The sequence below is a fragment of the Leptodactylus fuscus genome, chromosome 7 (genome assembly GCF_031893055.1).
Source record: "Leptodactylus fuscus isolate aLepFus1 chromosome 7, aLepFus1.hap2, whole genome shotgun sequence".
Classification (NCBI taxonomy): domain Eukaryota; kingdom Metazoa; phylum Chordata; class Amphibia; order Anura; family Leptodactylidae; genus Leptodactylus; species Leptodactylus fuscus.
In genome coordinates, this window is record NC_134271.1 from 988,013 (window position 1) to 1,006,637 (window position 18,625).

The following is an 18,625-nucleotide window of genomic DNA, read 5'->3' on the forward strand; positions in this document are numbered from 1 at the left end:
TAGATATATAGACCACACTATATATAATGTATACCACACTATAGATCTATAGACCACACTATATATAATGTATCCCGCACTATAGATCTATAGACCACACTATATATAATGTATACCACACTATAGATCTATAGACCACACTATATATAATGTATCCTGCACTATAGATCTATAGACCACACTATATATAATGTATCCTGCACTATAGATCTATAGACCACACTATATATAATGTATCCCGCACTATAGATATATAGACCACACTATATATAATGTATCCCGCACTATAGATATATAGACCACACTATATATAATGTATCCCGCACTATAGATATATAGACCACACTATATATAATGTATCCCGCACTATAGATATATAGACCACACTATATATAATGTATCCCGCACTATAGATCTATAGACCACACTATATATAATGTATCCCGCACTATAGACCACACTATATATAATGTATCCCGCACTATAGATATATAGACCACACTATATATAATGTATCCCGCACTATAGACCACACTATATATAATGTATCCCGCACTATAGATATATAGACCACACTATATATAATTTATCCCACACTATAGATCTATAGACCACACTATATATATAATGTATCCCACACTATAGATATATAGACCACACTATATATAATGTATCCCACACTATAGATATACATAGACCACACTATATATAATGTATCCCGCACTATAGATATATAGACCACACTATATATAATGTATCCCGCACTATAGATCTATAGACCACACTATATATAATGTATCCCACACTATAGATATATAGACCACACTATATATAATGTATCCCGCACTATAGACCACACTATATATAATGTATCCCACACTATAGATCTATAGAACACACTATATATAATGTATCCCGCACTATAGATCTATAGACCACACTATATATAATGTATCCCGCACTATAGATCTATAGACCACACTATATATATAATGTATCCCGCACTATAGATATATAGACCACACTATATATAATGTATCCCGCACTATAGATCTATAGACCACACTATATATATAATGTATCCCGCACTATAGATATATAGACCACACTATATATAATGTATCCCGCACTATAGACCACACTATATATAATGTATCCCGCACTATAGATATATAGACCACACTATATATAATGTATCCCGCACTATAGATATATAGACCACACTATATATAATGTATCCCGCACTATAGATATATAGACCACACTATATATAATTTATCCCACACTATAGATCTATAGACCACACTATATATAATGTATCCCACACTATAGATATACATAGACCACACTATATATAATGTATCCCGCACTATAGATATATAGACCACACTATATATAATGTATCCCACACTATAGATATACATAGACCACACTATATATAATGTATCCCGCACTATAGATATATAGACCACACTATATATAATGTATCCCGCACTATAGACCACACTATATATAATGTATCCCGCACTATAGATATATAGACCACACTATATATAATGTATCCTGCACTATAGATCTATAGACCACACTATATATAATGTATCCCGCACTATAGACCACACTATATATAATGTATCCCACACTATAGATCTATAGACCACACTATATATAATGTATCCCGCACTATAGATCTATAGACCACACTATATATAATGTATCCCGCACTATAGATCTATAGACCACACTATATATATAATGTATCCCGCACTATAGATATATAGACCACACTATATATAATGTATCCCGCACTATAGATATATAGACCACACTATATATAATGTATCCCGCACTATAGATATATAGACCACACTATATATAATGTATCCTGCACTATAGATCTATAGACCACACTATATATAATGTATCCTGCACTATAGATATATAGACCACACTATATATATAATGTATCCCGCACTATAGATCTATAGACCACACTATATATATAATGTATCCTGCACTATAGATATATAGACCACACTATATATATAATGTATCCTGCACTATAGATATATAGACCACACTATATATATAATGTATCCTGCACTATAGATATATAGACCACACTATATATAATGTATCCCACACTATATATAATGTACCCTGCACTATAGATATATAGACCACACTATATATATAATGTATCCTGCACTATAGATATACATAGACCACACTATATATAATGTATCCCGCACTATAGATCTATAGACCACACTATATATAATGTATCCCGCACTATAGATCTATAGACCACACTATATATAATGTACCCCGCACTATAGATATATAGACCACACTATATATAATGTATCCCGCACTATAGATATACATAGACCACACTATATATAATGTATCCTGCACTATAGATATATAGACCACACTATATATAATGTATCCTGCACTATAGATATATAGACCACACTATATATAATGTATCCCGCACTATAGACCACACTATATATAATGTACCCCGCACTATAGATCTATAGACCACACTATATATAATGTATCCCGCACTATAGATATACATAGACCACACTATATATAATGTATCCCGCACTATAGATATATAGACCACACTATATATAATGTATCCTGCACTATAGATATATAGACCACACTATATATATAATGTATCCCGCACTATAGATCTATAGACCACACTATATATAATGTATCCCGCACTATAGATCTATAGACCACACTATATATATAATGTATCCCGCACTATAGATATATAGACCACACTATATATAATGTACCCCGCACTATAGATATATAGACCGCACTATATATAATGTATCCCGCACTATAGATATACATAGACCACACTATATATAATGTATCCCGCACTATAGACCACACTATATATAATGTATCCCGCACTATAGATATATAGACCACACTATATATAATGTATCCCGCACTATAGACCACACTATATATAATGTACCCCGCACTATAGATATATAGACCACACTATATATAATGTATCCCGCACTATAGACCACACTATATATAATGTATCCCGCACTATAGATATACATAGACCACACTATATATAATGTATCCCGCACTATAGATATATAGACCGCACTATATATAATGTATCCCGCACTATAGATATACATAGACCACACTATATATAATGTATCCCGCACTATAGATATATAGACCACACTATATATAATGTATCCCGCACTATAGACCACACTATATATAATGTATCCCGCACTATAGATATATAGACCACACTATATATAATGTATCCCGCACTATAGATATACATAGACCACACTATATATAATGTATCCCGCACTATAGATATATAGACCACACTATATATAATGTATCCCGCACTATAGATCTATTCTACATCTGCCAGATTGAGAAGCTGCAGATCGTCTCATCACCAGGACCATATAGAGGACAAGTCTGGCCGGCTATATATAACTTGCAGTGTCAGCTCGGCTCCTCGCTGCTTACACAGGATCTGTATATTTATATCTGCTTGTAGTGATTTGGTGACAACTGGCGGCACAGCCGGACACATCCTCACCGACACATGGTGTCATGTAACCCGGCTCCACCATGTGCGGCCACCTCGGGGGGATCTCGTGTCTGTGGGTCAGGTCTCTATTCAAGTCAATGAGCCCTAGGTGTAATACCGGATACAGCCTACATATGAGAAAGGCGCTCTCCATTTTCTTTATGAGTTGGTCTGGTTTATTTTTCACTATAGGCTCCTCTCTATAGGCTCCTCTCTGTAGGCATCTCTCTGTAGGCTCCTCTCTATAGGCTTCTCACTATAGGCTCCTCTCTATATGCTCCTCTCTATAGGCTCCTCTCTGTAGGCATCTCTCTGTAGGCTCCTCTCTATAGGCTCCTCTCGATAGGCTCCTCTCGATAGGCATCTCTCTATAGGCTCCTCTCTATAGGCTTCTCACTATAGGCTCCTCTCTATATTCTCCTCTCTGTAGGCTTCTCACTATAGGCTCCTCTGTGTAGGTTTCTCACTATAGGCTCCTATCTATAGGCTTCTCACTATAGGCATCTCACTATAGGCTCCTTTCTGTAGACTTCTCTCTATAGGCTTCTCACTATAGGCTCCTCTCGATAGGCATCTCTCTATAGGCTCCTCTCTCCTCTCTATAGGCTCCTCTCTATAGGCTTCTCACTATAGGCTCATCTCTGTAGGATCCTCACTGTAGGCTCCTCTCTATAGGCTCCTCACTATAGGCTCATCTCTGTAGGATCCTCTCTATAGGCTTCTCTCTGTAGGCTTCTCACCATAGGCTCCTCTCTGTAGGCTTCTCTCTATAGGCTCCTCTCTGTAGGCTCCTCTCTGTAGGCTTCTCACTATAGGCTCCTCTCTGTAGACTTCTCACTATAGGCTCCTCTCTGTAGGCTTCTCTCTATAGGCTCCTCTCTGTAGGTTTCTCACTATAGGCTCCTCTCTGTAGACTTCTCACTATAGGCTCCTCTCTGTAGGCTTCTCTCTATAGGCTCCTCTCTGTAGGTTTCTCACTATAGGCTCCTCTCTGTAGACTTCTCACTATAGGCTCCTCTATAGGTTCCTCTCTATAGGCTTCTCACTATAGGCTCCTCTCTATAGGCTCCTCTCTGTTGGCTTCTCTCTATAGGCTTCTCACTATAGGCTCCTCTCTATAGGCTCCTCTCTGTAGGCTTCTCACTATAGGCTCCTCTCTGTAGGCTTCTCACTATAGGCTCCTCTCTGTAGGCTTCTCACTATAGGCTCCTCTCTGTAGGCTCCTCACTATAGGCTCCTCTCTGTAGGCTTCTCACTATAGGCTCCTCTCTGTAGGCTTCTCACTATAGGCTCGTCTCTGTAGGCTTCTCACTATAGACTCCTCTCTATAGGCTCCTCTCTGTTGGCTTCTCTCTATAGGCTTCTCACTATAGGCTCCTCTCTATAGGCTCCTCTCTGTAGGCTTCTCACTATAGGCTCCTCTCTGTAGGCTTCTCACTATAGGCTCCTCTCTATAGGCTTCTCACTATAGGCTCCTCTCTGTAGGCTTCTCACTATAGGCTCCTCTCTGTAGGCTTCTCACTATAGGCTCGTCTCTGTAGGCTTCTCACTATAGGCTACTCTCTGTAGGCTTCTCACTATAGGCTCCTTTCTGTAGACTTCTCTCTATAGGCTTCTCACTATAGGCTCCTCTATAGGTTCCTCTCTATAGGCTTCTCACTATAGGCTCCTCTCTATAGGCTCCTCTCTGTTGGCTTCTCTCTATAGGCTTCTCGCTATAGGCTCCTCTCTGTAGACTTCTCTCTATAGGCTCCTCTCTATAGGCTTCTCACTATAGGCTCCTTTCTGTAGACTTCTCTCTATAGGCTCCTTTCTGTAGACTTCTCTCTATAGGCTCCTCTCTGTAGGTTTCTCACTATAGGCTCCTATCTATAGGCTTCTCACTATAGGCTCCTTTCTGTAGACTTCTCACTATAGGATCCTCTCTATAGGCTTCTCTCTGTAGGCTTCTCACCATAGGCTCCTCTCTGTAGGCTTCTCTCTATAGGCTCCTCACTATAGGCTCCTCTCTGTAGGCTCCTCACTATAGGCTCCTCTCTGTAGACTTCTCACTATAGGCTCCTCTCTGTAGGTTTTTCACTATAGGCTCCTCTCTATAGGCTTCTCACTATAGGCTCCTCTCTGTAGACTTCTCACTATAGGCTCCTCTCTGTAGGCTTCTCACTATAGGCTCCTCTCTATAGGCTTCTCACTATAGGCGTCTCACTATAGGCTCCTTTCTGTAGACTTCTCTCTATAGGCTTCTCACTATAGGCGTCTCACTATAGGCTCCTTTCTGTAGACTTCTCTCTATAGGCTTCTCACTATAGGCTCCTCTCTGTTGGCTTCTCTCTGTAGGTTTCTCACTATAGGCTCCTATCTATAGGCTTCTCACTATAGGCGTCTCACTATAGGCTCCTTTTTGTAGACTTCTCTCTATAGGCTTCTCACTATAGGCTCATCTCTGTTGGCTTCTTTTTATAGGCTTCTCGCTATAGGCTCCTCTCTGTAGACTTCTCTCTATAGGCTTCTCACTATAGGCTCCTCTCTGTAGGCTTCTTTCTATAGGCTCCTCTCTATAGGCTCCTCTCTGTAGGCTTCTTTCTATAGGCTCCTCTCTATAGGCTTCTCACTATAGGCTCCTATCTATAGGCTTCTCACTATAGGCTCCTTTCTGTAGACTTCTCTCTATAGGCTTCTCACTATAGGCTCCTCTCTATAGGTTTCTCACTATAGGTTTCTCACTATAGACTCCTCTCTGTAGGCTTCTCACTATAGGCTCCTCTCTATAGGTTTCTCACTATAGACTCCTCTCTGTAGGCGTCTCACTATAGGCTCCTCTCTGTAGGCGTCTCACTATAGGCTCCTCTCTGTAGGCGTCTCACTATAGGCTCCTCTCTGTAGGCATCTCACTATAGGCTCCTCTCTGTAGACTTCTCTCTATAGGCTTCTCACTATAGGCTCCTCTCTGTAGGCTTCTCTCTATAGGCTTCTCACTGTAGGCTCCTCTCTATAGGCTCCTTTCTGTAGGCTTCTCACTATAGGCTCCTCTCTGTAGGCTTCTCACTATAGGCTCCTCTCTGTAGACTTCTCTCTGTAGGCTTCTCACTGTAGGCTCCTCTCTGTAGGCTTCTCACTATAGGCTCCTTCACTTTCCATACTTGGGGCCAATATATTTAGAATTAGAAATAATGAGGTTTTCTGTCCGCCTCAATGTAAATTATCCTGCTTGCTCTGGGGTTGCCATGGCAACATCTAAAGTTTGTGCATAAACTTCCTGTCATGTGACCTCCACACCAGTGAGATCATTGCTCTTATAACATGTATATGAGAATGCAGCAAACTCAATGTCCTCTCTCTCCACAGGTGAAGGAAGGCGACGGTCTGGAAGAGCGCCACCTATAGACCGCAGTAGATTATATGAGATGTAGTAGTTACACGTGTACAGTCCAGTGCAGACAATATACCGATGACATCATCACTGACATGTCCAATCCCCTGAGTGCAGACAATATACTGATGACATCATCACTGACATGTCCGATCCCCTGAGTGCTCACAATACACTGATGACATCATCGCTGACATGTCCGATCCCCGAGTGCTCACAATACACCGATGACATCATCACTGACATGTCCGATCCCCTGAGTGCTCACAATACACTGATGACATCATCACTGACATGTCCGATCCCCTGAGTGCTCACAATACACTGATGACATCATCGCTGACATGTCCGATCCCCTGAGTGCTGACAATACACCGATGACATCATCACTGACATGTCCGATCCCCGAGTGCTCACAATACACCGATGACATCATCGCTGACATGTCCGATCCCCGAGTGCTCACAATACACTGATGACATCATCGCTGACATGTCCGATCCCCTGAGTGCTCACAATACACTGATGACATCATCACTGACATGTCCGATCCCCGAGTGCTCACAATACACTGATGATATCATCGCTGACATGTCCGATCCCCGAGTGCTCACAATACACCGATGACATCATCGCTGACATGTCCGATCCCCTGAGTGCTCACAATACACTGATGACATCATCGCTGACATGTCCGATCCCCGAGTGCTCACAATACACCGATGACATCATCACTGACATGTCCGATCCCCGAGTGCTCACAATACACTGATGACATCATCACTGACATGTCCAATCCCCCGAGTGCTGACAATACACCGATGACATCATCACTGACATGTCCGATCCCCTGAGTGCTCACAATACACCGATGACATCATCGCTGACATGTCCGATCCCCTGAGTGCTCACAATACACTGATGACATCATCGCTGACATGTCCGATCCCCGAGTGCTCACAATACACTGATGACATCATCGCTGACATGTCCAATCCCCCGAGTGCTCACAATACACCGATGACATCATCACTGACATGTCCAATCCCCCGAGTGCTCACAATACACCGATGACATCATCGCTGACATGTCCGATCCCCTGAGAGCTCACAATACACCGATGACATCATCGCTTCCTATTCCATCACAGATACTTAGACTTGATTTGTTCTTTCTTTAGTGTTTTGATGTTTTTTTTCTAAATGTTGCGGTGGGTGGAGCTTGTAGACTCCTGACGAGCGTCATATGAAGGAGAGACCACGAGGTGTTGTAAGACAAGGAGGAGGAGCTTTATGTGGATTCAGAAGGTGAAATAAAGAAATGAAATGAGGAACATTTCTGGGGTCTCTTTTTATGTCTCCTCCTGGATTGGTGTTTTTTGGGCACTTGAGGGGTCATCTCAGAAGATGTGGGTGTATCCCCCCTCCCCCGCTTATCATCCCCTACTCATTGCCCCACCCCCCACCCGCTTATACCCACCCCCCACTTACTCTCTCCACCAATACCGCTGCACCATCCTGACCAGCCAATCACATGGATTCTATCGCTGGCGGAGCCGCTCTGTATATACTGTGTCTGTAATCTGAGCAGTCTAAGGCGATGGAGGGGCGAGACGTTTTGCAGGTTCCACAGGGCGATAGCTCATCACTGCCCTCCACCACCAAAGTTGTCATCACTAGACCCCCAGGGCTGCTGTTGTGAACCCTTCCATGGCTGTACCTAACTAAGGGGGTTATCACTGCTCTGACCCACCAGGGACGTAACCATTAAAGGGGTTGTCCGGCCCCAACATAGTTACATGCTGGTTACCTGCCCTATGGCTAAGTCCTTTGTATGAAGAATCTGTGGAGTCTGACAACCGGAGCCCGCACAGATAAGCTGTTAGAGCAGGGGACACCCTATATGATATCCTAAAGAATCCCTCAATGAGGACACCGCAGAAGCTGCACTGTATTCTACTAAGAACTCTGAACACCAGGGGGCGCCAGCTCATTACCTTTCACTTCACTCATTGCCTTTTATATTCACCACTCCGTTCCTTTAAGTATTTGTGTTTTAATGCACTGGAGTCCCGCAGCCCCCCAAATACATGTGAATCCTTGGGCACTGTGCACACCGGGCCTCCCCTCGCAGTACAGTATGTACATTACATGGCAGGTTGTCACCACAGAACTGCCTGAATACAAACACCCTTAAAGGTTTGAGGGTCCTCCAGGCTCCTGCCCTGCTGGGCTCGGTAGTGCACCAGGTAGTCGCTGCTTTGAGGGCGTTTATTTCCTGTTTTGCTACTTCAGGATCAGACAAAAGATGACACTGAGTCCATTGTGTACAAGCATCTGCATATTATCTGATCTGCTCCAGGCAGTGCTGACACACTGGAGGGGAATCACCTTTACTCCACATTGGCAGTTTGCTAATATTAAACATGGCGGGAAAAAGAAAATCTAATTTGTCACAAACAATGAGAGCTATGAAGGAGCCAGAAGTCACAGAGTTCTCCTCAAGCGGAGCTGACGGGGATCATCGGCACCAACAACATGCTCATTATATAGTGTCCCAGCGAGCTGCTGAGATGCCGGAACAATCACAGGCACGGTGCGAGGAACGAGTTCAGCGGCAGGACAGCTTGAAACTGCTTGGAGCGACAAACACCAGAGCAGGCAAACCATCATCACCAACAACACACAGAGGAAGGCGCAGGCAGAGGCTAGTATAGCTATAGAGGCCAGGCCTGGGAATCTATGTACAGTGTCCATGCGGAGGACTATTACTCCAGCCAGTTGTCTTACATCCAAATATTGTGCTGAGCTCCCGGGACTCCGACATTTCTTACTTATTTAGTCGCAGTCAGCAGTCTCCATCTTCCCAGGGCCAGTCCCCGCTCTTTATCGTCTATTGTTGGGATCTATAGTCGGGGACATATAGTCAGGGGCCTATGGTCGGGTGTATATGGTTGGGGGTCTATGGTCGGGTGTATATGGTTGGGGGTCTATGGTCACGATCTATGGTCGGGGTCTATGGTTGGGGGTCTGTGGTCATGGTCGGGAGTCTATGGTAGGGGGCGTCTTCTATCCTGGCTTGCAGATTCTACCCAAAGGTTTCTTTGATGACCAGGTATTAATCTATAGAGGGCTCCTTCCAGTAGGTGGTGCTAGAGCACGTTCCTGTTATTCACCAATGAGGCTTATTTGCATATTCCTTACCCATCATCCCTCACATTCTATTGTACATCTAGTTTTCCTTGTAATGTCGGGGTAACCATAGTGACAAAACATCCCATAAACATAACAGAACCCTGATCTTGGTCCTGAGCTCCATGTTCTTCTGTGTCTGGCTTTTCTCATTTACTCCTCTTACATGTGAAGCGCCATCATATACCAGAGCGCAGATTGGATCTGCCAGTCCCCGCGGAGCCTCTGCCCATCATTAACATGTCTGCAATAGCACGTCTTGGCCACTGCACAAAGTGTGGCGCTGTCTACTCCAGTCCCTTATATGCAACTTAACAGACAGTAGGAAGAAGGCTGTATATACAGTGTATATATATATATATATATATATAGGGACCGGCGGCTCCTATAGACCATGTATTTGCAGTCACTGCCTGAGCCCTGTAAGTTCCCCGGCGAAGCATCTTCTTAGAGCCCCCAGCCCCCCCCCGGCACCACCACCCCAGGGCCCGGCTGGATCACATTGCACTCTATGGTTAATCAATTAACTTTTACATATCTGTAGGACACGTTTGTAAGGTACATTATAGGGCACGTTGTAAGACATGTAGAGCACATTACAGGGCACGTTGTAGGACACATTGTAGGGCACGTTGTAGGGCACATTAAAGGACACATAAGGCACGTTACAGGGCATGTTGTAGGGCACGTTGTAAGACATGTTGTAGGGCACGTTACAGGGCACGTTGTAGAACACACTCTGCTGCAGAATATTGTTTTCGCAGCTGCTGCTTGTAAGGACATGAGCTCTAGTGCTCAGCCGGCTTCAGGAATATGACATTGGCTGGGGATCGGTTTCTGGAGTTGCCCCCTACCAGGTGTTAAAAGAGTTTCTGTTTATAGGGGATTAGGAGTAATTAGTATCATCGGAACTGACACGGCGGAGTGCGGGAGAGAGAAGCGTGCAAGTCCGGGGATAATGGGGGGGTGCGGGAGAGAGAAGCGTGCAAGTCCGGGGATAATGGGAGGGTGCGGGAGAGAGAAGCGTGCAAGTCCGGGGATAATGGGAGGGTGCGGGAGAGAGAAGCGTGCAAGTCCGGGGATAATGGGGGAGTGCGGGAGAGAGAAGCGTGCAAGTCCGGGGATAATGGGGGGGTGCGGGAGAGAGAAGCGTGCAAGTCCGGGGATAATGGGGGAGTGCGGGAGAGAGAAGCGTGCAAGTCCGGGGATAATGGGGGAGTGCGGGAGAGAGAAGCGTGCAAGTCCGGGGATAATGGGGGGGTGCGGGAGAGAGAAGCGTGCAAGTCCGGGGATAATGGGGGAGTGCGGGAGAGAGAAGCGTGCAAGTCCGGGGATAATGGGGGGGGGGGTGCGGGAGAGAGAAGCGTGCAAGTCCGGGGATAATGGGGGAGTGCGGGAGAGAGAAGCGTGCAAGTCCGGGGATAATGGGGGGGGGGGGGTGCGGGAGAGAGAAGCGTGCAAGTCCGGGGATAATGGGGAGGTGCGGGAGAGAGAAGCGTGCAAGTCCGGGGATAATGGGGGAGTGCGGGAGAGAGAAGCGTGCAAGTCCGGGGATAATGGGGGGGGGGCGGGAGAGAGAAGCGTGCAAGTCCGGGGATAATGGGGGGGTGCGGGAGAGAGAAGCATGCAAGTCCGGGGATAATGGGGGAGTGCGGGAGAGAGAAGCGTGCAAGTCCGGGGATAATGGGGGGGTGCGGGAGAGAGAAGCGTGCAAGTCCGGGGATAATGGGGGAGTGCGGGAGAGAGAAGCGTGCAAGTCCGGGGATAATGGGGGGTGCGGGAGAGAGAAGCGTGCAAGCCTGGGGATAATGGGAGGGTGCGGGAGAGAGAAGCGTGCAAGTCTGGGGATAATGGGGGAGTGCGGGAGAGAGAAGCGTGCAAGTCCGGGGATAATGGGGGAGTGCGGGAGAGAGAAGCGTGCAAGTCCGGGGATAATGGGGGAGTGCGGGAGAGAAGCGTGCAAGTCCGGGGATAATGGGGGGTGCGGGAGAGAGAAGCGTGCAAGCCCGGGGATAATGGGAGGGTGCGGGAGAGAGAAGCGTGCAAGTCCGGAGATAATGGGGGAGTGCGGGAGAGAGAAGCGTGCAAGTCCGGGGATAATGGGGGAGTGCGGGAGAGAGAAGCGTGCAAGTCCGGGGATAATGGGGGAGTGCGGGAGAGAAGCGTGCAAGTCCGGGGATAATGGGGGAGTGCGGGAGAGAGAAGCGTGCAAGTCCGGGGATAATGGGAGGGTGCGGGAGAGAGAAGCGTGCAAGTCCGGGGATAATGGGGGAGTGCGGGAGAGAAGCGTGCAAGTCCGGGGATAATGGGAGGGTGCGGGAGAGAGAAGCGTGCAAGTCCGGGGATAATGGGGGAGTGCGGGAGAGAAGCGTGCAAGTCCGGGGATAATGGGAGGGTGCGGGAGAGAGAAGCGTGCAAGTCCGGGGATAATGGGGGAGTGCGGGAGAGAGAAGCGTGCAAGTCCGGGGATAATGGGGGAGTGCGGGAGAGAGAAGCGTGCAAGTCCGGGGATAATGGGGGGGTGCGGGAGAGAGAAGCGTGCAAGTCCGGGGATAATGGGGGAGTGCGGGAGAGAGAAGCGTGCAAGTCCGGGGATAATGGGGGGGTGCGGGAGAGAGAAGCGTGCAAGTCCGGGGATAATGGGGGAGTGCGGGAGAGAGAAGCGTGCAAGTCCGGGGATAATGGGGGGGTGCGGGAGAGAGAAGCGTGCAAGTCCGGGGATAATGGGGGAGTGCGGGAGAGAGAAGCGTGCAAGTCCGGGGATAATGGGGGGGGGGGGTGCGGGAGAGAGAAGCGTGCAAGTCCGGGGATAATGGGGGAGTGCGGGAGAGAGAAGCGTGCAAGTCCGGGGATAATGGGGGGGGGGGTGCGGGAGAGAGAAGCGTGCAAGTCCGGGGATAATGGGGAGGTGCGGGAGAGAGAAGCGTGCAAGTCCGGGGATAATGGGGGAGTGCGGGAGAGAGAAGCGTGCAAGTCCGGGGATAATGGGGGGGTGCGGGAGAGAGAAGCGTGCAAGTCCGGGGATAATGGGGGGGGTGCGGGAGAGAGAAGCGTGCAAGTCCGGGGATAATGGGGGGGTGCGGGAGAGAGAAGCGTGCAAGTCCGGGGATAATGGGGGGGTGCGGGAGAGAGAAGCGTGCAAGTCCGGGGATAATGGGGGAGTGCGGGAGAGAGAAGCGTGCAAGTCCGGGGATAATGGGGGGTGCGGGAGAGAGAAGCGTGCAAGCCTGGGGATAATGGGAGGGTGCGGGAGAGAGAAGCGTGCAAGTCCGGGGATAATGGGGGAGTGCGGGAGAGAGAAGCGTGCAAGTCCGGGGATAATGGGGGAGTGCGGGAGAGAGAAGCGTGCAAGTCCGGGGATAATGGGGGAGTGCGGGAGAGAAGCGTGCAAGTCCGGGGATAATGGGGGGTGCGGGAGAGAGAAGCGTGCAAGCCCGGGGATAATGGGAGGGTGCGGGAGAGAGAAGCGTGCAAGTCCGGGGATAATGGGGGAGTGCGGGAGAGAGAAGCGTGCAAGTCCGGGGATAATGGGGGAGTGCGGGAGAGAGAAGCGTGCAAGTCCGGGGATAATGGGGGAGTGCGGGAGAGAAGCGTGCAAGTCCGGGGATAATGGGGGAGTGCGGGAGAGAGAAGCGTGCAAGTCCGGGGATAATGGGAGGGTGCGGGAGAGAGAAGCGTGCAAGTCCGGGGATAATGGGGGAGTGCGGGAGAGAAGCGTGCAAGTCCGGGGATAATGGGAGGGTGCGGGAGAGAGAAGCGTGCAAGTCCGGGGATAATGGGGGAGTGCGGGAGAGAGAAGCGTGCAAGTCTGGGGATAATGGGGGAGTGCGGGAGAGAAGCGTGCAAGTCCGGGGATAATGGGAGGGTGCGGGAGAGAGAAGCGTGCAAGTCCGGGGATAATGGGGGAGTGCGGGAGAGAAGCGTGCAAGTCCGGGGATAATGGGAGGGTGCGGGAGAGAGAAGCGTGCAAGTCCGGGGATAATGGGGGAGTGCGGGAGAGAAGCGTGCAAGTCCGGGGATAATGGGAGGGTGCGGGAGAGAGAAGCGTGCAAGTCCGGGGATAATGGGGGAGTGCGGGAGAGAGAAGCGTGCAAGTCCGGGGATAATGGGGGAGTGCGGGAGAGAGAAGCGTGCAAGTCCGGGGATAATGGGGGAGTGCGGGAGAGAGAAGCGTGCAAGTCCGGGGATAATGGGGGAGTGCGGGAGAGAGAAGCGTGCAAGTCCGGGGATAATGGGGGGTGCGGGAGAGAGAAGCGTGCAAGCCCAGGGATAATGGGGGAGTGCGGGAGAGAGAAGCGTGCAAGTCCGGGGATAATGGGAGGGTGCGGGAGAGAGAAGCGTGCAAGTCCGGGGATAATGGGGGAGTGCGGGAGAGAGAAGCGTGCAAGTCCGGGGATAATGGGGGAGTGCGGGAGAGAGAAGCGTGCAAGTCCGGGGATAATGGGGGAGTGCGGGAGAGAGAAGCGTGCAAGTCCGGGGATAATGGGGGAGTGCGGGAGAGAGAAGCGTGCAAGCCCGGGGATAATGGGGGGGGGGTGCGGGAGAGAGAAGCGTGCAAGCCCGGGGATAATGGGAGAGTGCGGGAGGGAGAAGCGTGCAAGTCCGGGGATAATGGGGGAGTGCGGGAGAGAGAAGCGTGCAAGTCCGGGGATAATGGGGGAGTGCGGGAGAGAGAAGCGTGCAAGTCCGGGGATAATGGGGGAGTGCGGGAGAGAGAAGCGTGCAAGTCCGGGGATAATGGGGGAGTGCGGGAGAGAGAAGCGTGCAAGCCTGGGGATAATGGGGGAGTGCGGGAGAGAGAAGCGTGCAAGTCCGGGGATAATGGGGGAGTGCGGGAGAGAGAAGCGTGCAAGTCCGGGGATAATGGGGGAGTGCGGGAGAGAGAAGCGTGCAAGTCCGGGGATAATGGGGGAGTGCGGGAGAGAGAAGCGTGCAAGTCCGGGGATAATGGGGGAGTGCGGGAGAGAGAAGCGTGCAAGTCCGGGGATAATGGGAGGGTGCGGGAGAGAGAAGCGTGCAAGTCCGGGGATAATTGGGGAGTGCGGGAGAGAGAAGCGTGCAAGTCCGGGGATAATGGGGGAGTGCGGGAGAGAGAAGCGTGCAAGTCCGGGGATAATGGGGGGGTGCGGGAGAGAGAAGCGTGCAAGTCCGGGGATAATGGGGGAGTGCGGGAGAGAGAAGCGTGCAAGTCCGGGGATAATGGGGGGGTGCGGGAGAGAGAAGCGTGCAAGTCCGGGGATAATGGGGGGGTGCGGGAGAGAGAAGCGTGCAAGTCCAGGGATAATGGGGGAGTGCAGGAGAGAGAAGCGTGCAAGTCCGGGGATAATGGGGGGTGCGGGAGAGAGAAGCGTGCAAGTTCGGGGATAATGGGGGGTTGCAGGAGAGAGAGACGTTTTTATGTCTGGGGATAATGGGGGGGTGCAGGAGAGACGTTTTTATGTCCGGGGATAATGGGGGTGCGGGGTCCATTCCAGGACTCCTCACTATAGAGGATAGACCTCCATTGCCATCTTCCTGTGCACCATGATATCCTGTAGATCGGTGATGTGAGGTCAGTGATCAGCCATAGTTGGACGTCCGGCCCGTAGCCTAGTGTGGTGTTAAACCTTTTGCTGATTTGTGTCCACATTGTCTCCTGTCCTAGGCTTGGTAGTATGGCCTCGATCACTGCGCCCCATTCCTGTGATCAGGCGATCCCCATGCAGTGGTCGCCTCCTCCCCGACCAGTGGTCGCCTCCTCCCTGCACCCCCCCTCCCCGACCAGTGGTCGCCTCCTCCTCCCATTCTCTGGAATGTTCTACCCCGGACAATCAGAGTAACTCCCAATTTCTACAGTTTCAGACGCAAACTAAAGACGCATCTTATCAGAGCGGCCGATCACAATGTCTAACGTAAACCCTTCCCCCTCCTCTGTCCCCGCCCCCACATTACCCCACATGATATGATGTCATCTCAGGATAACTTTATCTGTCCGAGCTCCATCCACATGTTACAGGACACGACTGGTGACGGCCCATAAAGTCTTATGTCTGTGTAATGACAGTCACCTCTATTACAGAAGTGTCTGACCCCTGTATAAGCAATGCCGCCCCTGCTACCTCCTATATCACCCCCTCTACCTCATAGATTGTAAGCTCCTGTGTCACCCCCTCCTCTACCTCAGAGTGTAAGCTCTTGTGTCACCCCCCCTCTACCTCATAGATTGTAAGCTCTTGTGTCCCCCCTCTACCTCATAGATTGTAAGCTCTTGTGTCCCCCCTCTACCTCATAGACTGTAAGCTCTTGTGTCCCCCCCTCTACCTCATAGACTGTAAGCTCTTGTGTCCCCCCCTCTACCTCATAGATTGTAAGCTCTTGTGTCACCCCCTCTACCTCATAGACTGTAAGCTCTTGTGTCCCCCCCTCTACCTCATAGATTGTAAGCTCTTGTGTCACCCCCTCTACCTCATAGATTGTAAGCTCTTGTGTCCCCCCTCTACCTCATAGAGTGTAAGCTCTTGTGTCCCCCCCTCTACCTCATAGATTGTAAGCTCCTGTGTCACCCCCTCCTCTACCTCAGAGTGTAAGCTCTTGTGTCACCCCCCCTCTACCTCATAGATTGTAAGCTCTTGTGTCCCCCCCTCTACCTCATAGATTGTAAGCTCTTGTGTCACCCCTCTACCTCATAGATTGTAAGCTCTTGTGTCCCCCCTTCTACCTCATAGATTGTAAGCTCCTGTGTCCCCCCCTCTACCTCATAGATTGTAAGCTCTTGTGTCCCCCCTTCTACCTCATAGATTGTAAGCTCCTGTGTCCCCCCCTCTACCTCATAGACTGTAAGCTCTTGTGTCCCCCCTTCTACCTCATAGATTGTAAGCTCCTGTGTCCCCCCCTCTACCTCATAGAGTGTAAGCTCTTGTGTCACCCCCTCTACCTCATAGATTGTAAGCTCTTGTGTCCCCCCTTCTACCTCATAGATTGTAAGCTCCTGTGTCCCCCCCCTCTACCTCATAGATTGTAAGCTCTTGTGTCACCCCCTCTACCTCATAGACTGTAAGCTCTTGTGTCCCCCCCTCTACCTCATAGAGTGTAAGCTCTTGTGTCCCCCCCTCTACCTCATAGACTGTAAGCTCCTGTGTCACCCCCTCCTCTACCTCAGAGTGTAAGCTCTTGTGTCCCCCCCTCTACCTCATAGACTGTAAGCTCTTGTGTCACCCCCTCCTCTACCTCAGAGTGTAAGCTCTTGTGTCACCCCCTCCTCTACCTCATAGACTGTAAGCTCCTGTGTCACCCCTCTACCTCATAGATTGTAAGCTCTTGTGTCACCCCCTCTACCTCATAGATTGTAAGCTCTTGTGTCACCCCCTCTACCTCATAGATTGTAAGCTCTTGTGTCCCCCCTTCTACCTCATAGATTGTAAGCTCTTGTGTCACCCCCTCTACCTCATAGACTGTAAGCTCCTGTGTCCCCCCCTCTACCTCATAGATTGTAAGCTCTTGTGTCCCCCCTCTACCTCATAGATTGTAAGCTCCTGTGTCCCCCCCTCTACCTCATAGATTGTAAGCTCTTGTGTCCCCCCCTCTACCTCATAGATTGTAAGCTCCTGTGTCCCCCCCTCTACCTCATAGATTGTAAGCTCTTGTGTCCCCCCTTCTACCTCATAGATTGTAAGCTCCTGTGTCCCCCCCTCTACCTCATAGATTGTAAGCTCTTGTGTCACCCCCTCTACCTCATAGACTGTAAGCTCTTGTGTCCCCCCCTCTACCTCATAGACTGTAAGCTCCTGTGTCACCCCTCTACCTCATAGATTGTAAGCTCTTGTGTCACCCCCTCTACCTCATAGAGTGTAAGCTCTTGTGTCACCCCCTCTACCTCATAGATTGTAAGCTCTTGTGTCCCCCCCTCTACCTCATAGATTGTAAGCTCTTGTATCACCCCCTCTACCTCATAGATTGTAAGCTCTTGTGTCACCCCCTCTACCTCATAGATTGTAAGCTCTTGTGTCCTCCCCTCTACCTCATAGATTGTAAGCTCTTGTGTCACCCCCTCTACCTCATAGACTGTAAGCTCTTGTGTCACCCCCTCTACCTCATAGATTGTAAGCTCTTGTGTCACCCCTCTACCTCATAGACTGTAAGCTCTTGTGTCACCCCCTCTACCTCATAGATTGTAAGCTCTTGTGTCACCTCCTCTACCTCATAGATTGTAAGCTCTTGTGTCCCCCCCTCTACCTCATAGATTGTAAGCTCTTGTGTCACCCCCTCTACCTCATAGATTGTAAGCTCTTGTGTCACCCCCTCTACCTCATAGATTGTAAGCTCTTGTGTCACCCCCCTCTACCTCATAGATTGTAAGCTCTTGTGTCACCCCCTCTACCTCATAGATTGTAAGCTCTTGTGTCACCCCCTCTACCTCATAGATTGTAAGCTCTTGTGTCCCCCCCCTCTACCTCATAGATTGTAAGCTCTTGTGTCCCC

The 18,625-nt window shown here is 49.1% G+C and overlaps 1 protein-coding gene across 1 annotated transcript in view; it reads left to right on the forward strand.

Annotated features, from left to right (window-relative positions):
* Positions 1–8,303, forward strand: part of LOC142213484 (myosin-binding protein C, cardiac-type-like) — a 49,159-nt gene extending 40,856 nt beyond the window's left edge. Inside the window, exon 12 of the mRNA XM_075281834.1 lies at positions 6,953–8,303. The gene's annotated coding sequence lies outside the window, so the exon portion shown is untranslated. The remainder of the gene's footprint in view (positions 1–6,952) is intronic.
* The last annotated feature ends 10,322 nt before the right edge of the window (positions 8,304–18,625 follow it).